The following is a 10,256-nucleotide window of genomic DNA, read 5'->3' as shown; positions in this document are numbered from 1 at the left end:
TGCATAGGTGTGGTCGTAGTCGTTCAAGGCATACATAACTACTCATCTATTACTTTTCGTGCCTGATGTGCTCCTTTCTCTCCTCAACCAGCTAAGAAAGGTGCTCAACATTCATAGGAGGCGGCACACACAAGCTAGGATGATCAATGCAGGATGTTAGGATGAAGTATGGGTTTTTAATTAATTATTTGAAAACATCTTTAGCAAGTCTTCTTTTTCAATATACAACATACATAAACATGGAAGATTTATGTATGATGGAACTTTCTTTCAAAATGCATGTCCAATATCATTACAATGCCAAGAATCAACACACATTCAGTTGGTTTTATTTTGTATGAAGTATAATCAGTATGGCATACCAATATGAGCCACTTAAAAAATAAGGATGAAAATGACACAACCCTCTAAACTATTTCCCTCTATGATAATATCTTTTATGTCTATAGTTATTCGTATTCTAAAATGCGCGGCAAGTGCATGCATGTACTGCAATCTGCTATATTACAAATCTCTTTCCATGATTCTCGATGACATAAGCACTCTATATGTTATATATGGTGCTCTTCTATTTGCAATTTCATAAGTGTGATGTGGTTTAATTCAAAATTATTTGATGTGCCGTCAATTATTAGCATTTGTTCACTCACTTGAGTAAGAAGTATTATTCACTTACTCTTAGTTAAAGGAAGTCATGTGTCAAGCATGATAATAAATATATGTGCCCTTACTACTTTCTCTAGCAAGGGGCTATTTACAACTAAAAAGTTATGATTAAAGAATAAATTGCACACTTTATTTTCCTTAAATATAATACCATCCATACCACGAATAAGTGATGTTTTGCTTATTCGTATCATAAAGAAATTATAAAGACAAATTTACTATTTTGAGGTATTTAGTTGTAAAATCCTTGTACACATGAAGGAATTCTATGGCTTCTACTTATGTGCCTTCAAAAAATGAAAATAAACAATATACACATATGGTAGAAGGGCATCTCAAAGCATATATTTTTCTAACACCAAATTTTGTTTATCGATCAGTCCAAAGTACACACAACCTATTCATACAAATAAGTCTCTTACGAAACATCATCTTCAATAATATGGATTCTAACATAATAGAAAATACCTAGCCCGTGCGAACGCACGGGTTCACGACTAGTCATTCTAATTGCCATCCAAAGTGCTAAGTACATGGAACACACTCATTTCTTGAGTGAAGTTGAAAAGGAAGAAGCGAGAAAAAGCATGATACAAAATCTTGATATGGCACCACGGTGTTCATAATTTACAGTGCATGTTAGGAAGATCGAGCTTTGTCATGCATGCATTATTAAATGTTTAGGAATAACATTCTTTAGCATTCTTTATTTTGAAAGGCAATGATTACTTTCTAGTGTTCTTACATATTATCATTTTCATATTTAACAATTCAACCAGTTCCAAATATTCATGCCAAAAAGAGTAAATGAGTAAGACGTGTTAGATAGAATTTCACATCAAAATTTATGTTTTATCATTTACCTCCTCGAGGAATAGTAGGAATTAAGCTTGGGGATGTTGATACGTCTCCAACGTATCGATAATTTTGTATTGTTTCATATTATCACATTATCTATCTTGTATGCTTTATGTGTCATTTTATATTATTTTTATGGACTAACGTGTTAAGTCAACGCATAGTGCTAGTTCCTTTTTTCTGCATGTTCTTGTTTTTCTAGCAAATTCATACCAAACAATGTCAAAATGCAATGAGAATTTTTGACGATTTTTCTAGACAAAAAGGGACCTAGAAGCTTTGAGAGGAGACCGAACGATCCAGGAGGGAGACACAAGGCACGGGGCATGCACCTTGGGGTAGGGTGAGACCAGGTGCCTATCGGCACCCTTGTTGCTTCATATGACCTAATTCCAATGCTATAAATTCCCTAATATCCAGAAACCCTTGGGGTGAGACCCAAAACAATTTTATTGCTGCAGCAAGCCTGTGTTCTTCTGCGATCCAATCTAGAGTCATGTTCTGGCAATCTACCGGAGGGGTCAGCCATCGGGGTGGCCATATTCATCAACCTTGTTGCATCCATGATGATGTGTGAGTAATTCCTAAAGGACCCGTGGGTCCATAGTAGTAGCTATATGGATATTTCTCTCTCTCTCGCTCTCTCGGTCTCATGATGTTCAATACAACGATATCTTCGGAGACCTATTTGATGTAATTCTTACGGTGCAGTTGTTAGTATCCAATGAATTATGGATTTATGATCATGTCATTCATTGGAAGTAATTGAGTCTTTTGAGATCTACTATGTGTAATTCCATAGCTATGTATGCTTTCCGATCTATGAGATTTGTTTGGCCAAGTTAATGAGTAGATCATCAAAGGAAGTGGTGTATAGTAGTGGGTTCAATTTTGTGATTTCCTTACTTGACGATAGGAGGGGATTGACATGTATTGTATTGTTGCTAGTAAGGATAAAACTATGGGTTCAGAACATATTGATTTATCTTACTTTTTCTACATTATGTCATCACACATAAAGCATTACTCTGCTCATTATGAACTTAATACTTTGAGATGCATGCTTGATAGCGGTCTTGGGTTGGAGTAATAGTAGTAGATGAAGTGGGATGGTGGTCTACTTGTCGTGGATGTAATTCCTATATATGATTTATGCCATGTAGATGTTGGAAATTTTCCCTAGAGGTTATAATAAAGTTTTTTTTTCATATTTGTTTGTTCTTGATAAGTGCTTATTCTCCATGCTATAATTGTACTAGCCGAAAACACAAATACATGTGTGCATACCTAAACAAACATTGTGTCCCTAGTGTGACTCAACTATAATAGCTCATTGATTAAAGACGGTTAAGGTTTCCTAACCATACACAAGAATTATCATTTAATAATGAGATAATATCATTAGGAGAAGGATGTGATGGACATGCCCAATCATAAGCTTAGCATACGATCGTGTCACAAAGTTTAAATTGATATAGCTTTCTTAATGTCAAGTATCTATTCCTTAGACCATGAGACCATGCTACTCTCTAATACCAAGATAATGCTTTGTGTGTTTCAATCATCACTTAGTAACAAGGTGATCATAAATTCTCTCTTCCGATATCTTGGAAGGTACTAGTTCGGTTGCATGGATCAAGAGAATTTGTCACTCCATGTGACCGATAGATATCTCTCGGCCCTTTATATTTTTGTGACGTATCTAATTTTCCAAACACTTTCTCCCACGTTTTGGACTCTAATTTGCATGATTTTAATGAAACTAACTAGGACTGACATTGTTTTCAACAGAACTACCATGGTGTTGTTATTGTGTAGAAACAAATGTTCTCGGGTTGGGCTGAAAATTTATGGAGATTATTTTCAAAAAATATAAAAAATACTTGCAAAGAGAACTACTCGAGGGGGCCACCAGGGAGCGACAAGATCATGTGGCTCTTTCGCCCCCTAGGGTGCGCCATGCAAGGTCGTCGGTCCCACGGGTCTCCCAATGTCCTAATGCCAACTCCATAAGTACCGTCCCATAAAGAAAAAATCAAAGAGAAACTGTCATCGAGTTTTATGATATGGAGCCGCCACCACCTCTTGTTCTTTCTCAGGGGCGGGGGGTAATCTGGAGTCCGTTTGCGGCTCCTGAGAGGGGAATTCGTCGTCATCGTCATCATTAACCCTTCTCCATCAATAGTTCCATGATTCTCACCACTGGGAGTGAGTAATTCTTTTGTATGATTTCTAGACGGTGATGGAGTTGGATGAGATTTGTCATGTAGTTGAGAAAATTTGTTAGGGCTTGATCCGTAGTATAGACTATGTTCTCAGATTGATGTTGTTATGACTTTGATATGCTTAATGCTTGTCACTAGGGCAAGAGTGCCATGATTTCAGATCTGAACCTATTATGTTTCTATGAATACGAGAATTTTTTAGATCCTATCTTGTAAGTTATATGCACCTATTCTGTGTTATGATCCGTAGTCATGAAAGTGGAAATAGTTGGGATCATCTTTGGTGATGACTGTAGTACAAGGAGTTCATGTATTCACCATGTCTTAATGCTTTGTCCCGATTCCCTATTAAAAAGAGGCCTTAATCTCACTTAGTTTCCCTTTGGATACCGCTGAGGGTGTTGGAAATATGCCCTAGAGGCAATGATAAATAGGTATTATTATATTTCCTGTTTAAAGATAATCGTTTATTATCCATGTTATAATTGTATTGAATGAAAACATAGATACATGTGTGGATACATAGACAAAACAATGTCCCTAGCAAGCCTGTAGTTGGCTAGATAGTTGATCAATGATAGTCAAGGTTTTCTGACTATGTGCAAAGTGTTGTTGCTTGATAACTAAATCACATCATTAGGAGAATCATGTGATTGATTAGATCCAAACTATGAACATAGCATATTGATCGTGTCGTTTTATTGCTATTGTTTTCTGCGTGTCAAGTATTTGTTCCTATGACCATGAGATCATATAACTTACTGGCACCGGAGGAATACCTTGTGTGCATCAAACGTCGCAACATAACTGGGTGACTATAATGGTGCGATACATATATCTTCGAAGGTGTCCTTTGAGTTAGTATGGATCAAGAATGGGATTTGACACTCCATGTGACAGAGAGTATCTCGGGGCCCACTTGGTAATACAACATGACACACAAGCCTTGCAAGCAATGTGACTAAGTGTAAGTCACGGGATCTTGTATTACGGGACGAGTAAAGAGACTTGCCGGTAACGATATTGAAATAGGTCTGCGGATACCGAGGATCGAATATCGGGCAAGTAACATACCGAAGGACAAATGGAATGACATACGGGATTATATGAATCCTTGATACTGAAGTTCAATCGATAAGATCTTCGGAGCATATGTAGGATCCAATATGGGCATCCAGGTCCCGCTATTGGATACTGACCGAGGAGTGCTTCGGGGCATGTCTACATAGTTCTCGAACCCGTAGGGTTTGCGCACTTAAGGTTCGACGATGTTTTAGTATAGTTGAGTTATATGTGTGGTTACCGAATGTTGTTCGGAGTCCCGGATGAGATCATGGACGTCATGAGGGTTTTCGGAATGGTCCGGAAACGAAGATTGATATACAGGATGGTTTCATTTGGTTACCGGAAAGTTTCGGGCAATTCAGGTAGTGTACCGGGAGTGACGAATGGGTTCCGGAAATTCACCGGGAGGGGGCAACCCACTAGGAGGAAGCCCAATGGCTTTAGGGTGGGACATCCCAAGAAGGCCTTGGCGCCAAGAGAAGAAAAACCAAAGGGAAAGGAAAAAAGGGGAGGTGGGAAGGAAGAGAAGGACTCCACTTTCCAATCCTAATTGGAGTAGGATTCCTCCTCTCCTCTTGTCGGGCGCACCCTTGAGGGATTGGCCCTCAAGGCAAGCCACCCCCTACCTCCAATATATAGAGGTGATTTATAGCTGATTTGAGACAACTTTTGCCACGTGCAACTCAACCCTAGACCACATAGTTTTGCCTCTAGATCGGATTTCTGCGGAGCTCGGGCGGAGCCCTGCAGGTGTAGATCATCACCATCACCGGCGTGCCGACACGCTATCGGAGAACTCATCTACTTCTCTGTCTTGCTTGCTGGATCAAGAAGGCCGAGATCATCGTCGAGATGTACGTATGCTGAACGTGGAGGTGACGTCCGTTCGACGCTAGATCGGAACGGATCGTGGGACGGTTCGTGGGGCGGATCAAGGGACGTGAATACGTTCCACTAGATCAACTGTGTTTATTAACGCTTCCTGCTGTGTGATCTACAAGGGTACATAGATCCAAATCTCCTCTCATAGATGGACATCACCATGACAGGTCTTCGTGTGCGTAGGAATTTTTTTGTTTCCCATGCAACGTTCCCCAACAGTGCCATCATGAGCTAGGTTCATGCGTAGATGTTATCTTGAGTAGAACACAAAGGGTTTTGTGGACAGTGATGTTTGATTCGCTGCCCTCCTTAGTCTTTTCTCGATTCAGCGGTATTGTTGGATTGAAGCGGCCCGGACCGACATTATTCGTACGCTTACGAAAGACTGGTTTCATCGATTGACATGCAACCTCGTTGCATAAAGAAGACTGGCGGTGTCGGTTTCTTCAACTTCAGTTGAATTGGTTTTGATCGAGGCGGTCCTTGGAGAGGTTAAATAGAAATTTGCACATCTCCGTTGTGGTTTTGACCGAGGCGGTCCTTGGAGAGGTTAAATAGCAATTTGCACATCTCCGTTGTGGTTTTTGCGTAAGTAAGATGCAATCATACTAGATACCCATAGCAGCCATGTAAAACATGCAACAACAAATTAGATGACGTCTAACTTGTTTTTGCAGGGTATGCTTGTGATCTGATATGGCCAAATGATGTGATGTGATATATTGGATGTATGAGATGATCATGTTGTAATAGTTAATATCGACTTGCACGTCGATGGTAGGACAACCAGCATGAGCCACAGGGTTGTCTTTAAACTAACGTTTGTGTTTGCAGATGCATTTACTATATTGCTAGGACGTAGCTTTAGTAGTAATAGCATAAGTAACACGACAACCTCGAAAGCGAAACATTGATGGAGATCATGATGATGGAGATCATGGTGTGGCGCCGGTGACAAGAAGATCGTGCTAGTGCTTTGGTGAGGGAGATCAAGAAGCACATGATGATGGCCATATCATGTTACTTATGAATTGCATGTGATGTTAATCCTTTTATGCACCTTATTTTTCTTAGAACGATGGTAGCATTATGAGGTGATATCTCACTAAAATTTTAAGACGAAATTCTGTTCTCCCCGACTGTGCACCATTGCTACACTTCATCATTTCGAGACTCCACGTGATGATCGGGTGTGATAGACTCGACGTTCACATACAACGGGTGCAAAATAGTTGCACACGTGCAACACTAGGGTTAAACTTGACGAGCCTAGCACGTGCAGACATGGACTCAGAACACATGAGACCGAAAGGTCCAGCATGAATCGTATAGTTGATATGATGAGCATAGAGATGCTTACCACTGAAACTATTCTCAACTCACGTGATGATTGGACTTGAGTTAGTGAATTTGGATCATGTATCACTCAAATGAATAGAGAGATGTACTTTTTGAGTGGGAGTTTATTAAGTAATTTGATTAGTTAAACTCTAATTATCATGAACATAGTCAAAAGGTCTTTCCGAATTATGATGTAGCTTGCGCTATAGCTCTACTGTTTTTTATATCTTCCTAAAGAAAATTTAGTTGAAAGATGATAGTAGCAACTTTGCGGACTGAGTTCATAAAACTGAGGATTGTCCTCATTGCTACGCAGAAGGCTTATGTCGTTAATGCACCACTCGGTGTGCTGCACCTCGAGCGTCGTCTATGGATGTTGCGAATATCTGACATACACGTTTTTGATGACTACGTGATAGTTTAGTGCGTAATACTTAATGTCTTAGAAGAAAGGCGACGAATACGTTTTGAAACGTCACGGAACATAAGAGATTGTCTAAGAGATGAAATTGAGATTTCATGCTCGTGCCCTTGTTGAGAGGTAAGAGACCTCTGACAAGATTCTTTGTCTACAAAGTAAATGAGAAAAGCTCAATCGTTGAGCGTGTGCTCAGATTGTCTGAGTGCAACAACCGCTTGAATCAAGTGGGAGTTAATCTTCCACATGAGATAGTGATGGTTCTCGAAAGTCACTGCCACCAAGCTGCTAGACCTTCGTCATGAACTATAACATATCAAGGATAGATATTATGATCCTTGAGCGATTCGCAATGTTTGACACTGCAAAAGTAGAAATCAAGAAGGAGCACTAATTGTTCATGGTTAGTAAAACCACTAGTTTTAAGAAGGGCAAGTGCTAGAAGGGATTTTTCATGAAATGGCAAACCAGTTGCTGCTCTAGTGAAGAAACCCAAGATTGAACCCAAACCCCAGACTAAGTGTTCTGTTATGAGGGGAACGGTCACTGAGGCGGAGCTACCCTAGATACTTGGTAGATGAGAAGGTTGGCGAAGTCAACAGAAGTATATTTGATATACATGATATTGATTTCTACTTTACTAGTACTCCTAATAGCACGAGGGTATTAGATACCGGTTCGATTGCTATGTGATTAGTAACTCGAAATAAAAGCTACGGAATAAACGGAGACTAGCTAAAGGCGAGGTGACGATAAGTGTTGGAAGTGTTTCCAAGGTTGATGTGATCAAACATCGCACGCTCCCTCTACCATCGGGATTGGTGTTAAACCTAAATAATTGTTATTTGGTGTTTGCGTTGAGCATGAACATGATTGGATCATGTTTATTGCAATACGATTATTCATTCAAAGAGAATAATGGTTATTATATTTGCTTGAACAATTACCTTCAATTGTTTATTGAATCTCGATCGTAGTGTTACACATGTTCATAATATAGGTGCCAAAAGAAACAAAGTAATAATGATAGTATCACTTATTTGTGGCACTACCGCTTGAGTCATGTTGGTGTAAAATGCATGAAGAAGCTCCATGCTGATGGATCTTTGTACTCACTCTTTTTTGAAACGCTTGAGACATGCAAACCATACCTGTTGGTACAAACGCATGAAGAAACTCCATGCATATGGATCGTTTGGACTCACTTGATTTTGAATCACTTGAGACATGCAAAAACATACCACATGGAACAACAAAGTAACTTGTTGGATGCAATACATTTTTTATGTGTGTAGTCCAATGAGTGCTGAGGCACGGAGTGGATATCGTTTTTTCTTACTTCACTGATGATTTGAGTAGATACAAGAGTATTTACTTGATGAATCACAAGTCTAAAATATTGAAAAGTTCAAAGCTATTTTAGAGTGAAGAGGATCGTGACAAGAGGATAAAATGTCTACGATATGATCAGAGAGATGAATATCTGAGTTGCGAGTTTTGGTATACAGTTAAGACAATGTGGAAATTGTTTCGCAGTTCATGCCACCTAGAACACCATAGTGTGATGGTGTGTCAGAACGTCATGGCCGCGCCCTATTTGATGTGGTGCATACTATGATGTCTCTTATCGAATTACCACTATCGTTTATGGGTTATGCATTAGAGACAACCGCATTCACTTTAAATAGGGCACCGTGTATTTTCGTTGACATGACACAATATAGACTATGGTTTGGAGAAACCTAAGCTGTCGTTTCTTGAAAGTTTGGGGCTGCGATGCTTATGTGGAAAAGTTTCAGTCTGATAAGCTCGAACCCAAAGCGGATAAATGCATCTTCATAGGATATCCAAAACAGTTGGGTACATCTCCTATCTCAGATCTGAATCAAGGTGTTTGTTTCTAGAGACGGGTCCTTTCTCGAGGAAAGGTTTCTCTCGAAATAATTGAGTGGGAGGGTGATGGAACTTGATGAGGTTAGTGAACCGTCACTTCAACCAGTGTGTAGCAGCGCGCAGGAAGTTGTTCCTGTCGTGCCTACACCGAATTATGTGGAAACTAATGATGGTGATCTTTGAGCTTCGGATTAAGTTACTACAAACCTGTAGGTCGACAACGTCGCGTACTACTATAGAGTGGTAATGTAACCTTGTCTTCAAGGTCATGTTGTTGAACAAACAATGAACCTACGAGCTATGGAGAAGCGATGGTGGAGCCGGATTCTGACAAATGGCTGGAGGCCATGGAATCCGAGAGAGGATCCATGTATGAAAAGAAAGTGTAGACTTTGGATGAACTACTTGATGGTCGTAAGACTATTAAATAAAGATGGACCTTTAAAAGGAAGACAGACGATGATGGTGAAAAGTCACCATTAAGAAAAGCTCGACTTGTCCCAAGGATGTTTTCGACAAGTTCAAAAGAGTTGACTATGGTGAGACTTTCTCACTCGTAGCAATGCTAAAAGTCTGTTGGAATTATGTTAGTAGTTGCTGCATTATTTATGAAATATTGCACATAGGATGTCAAAACATTGTTTCCTCGACGGTTTCCTTGAGGAAAGGTTGTATGTAATACAACGAGAAGGTTTTGTCGATCCTAAGGATACTCAGAAGTATGCAAACTCCAACGATCCTTCTATGGACTGGTGTGAGCATGTCAGAGTTGGATTATCCGCTTTTATGTGATGATCAAAGCTTTTGGATTTACACAAGGTTTACGAGAAACTTGTATTTCCAAAGAAGTGAGTGGGAGCACTATAGAATTTCTGATAAGTTTATGTGGTTGACATATTGTTGATCAG

This window comes from Hordeum vulgare, chromosome 7H (genome assembly GCF_904849725.1).
Source record: "Hordeum vulgare subsp. vulgare chromosome 7H, MorexV3_pseudomolecules_assembly, whole genome shotgun sequence".
In the NCBI taxonomy this organism is placed as follows: Eukaryota; Viridiplantae; Streptophyta; class Magnoliopsida; order Poales; family Poaceae; genus Hordeum; species Hordeum vulgare.
The sequence above is the reverse complement of the archived record's forward strand: the minus strand, read 5'-3'. Positions refer to the sequence as shown.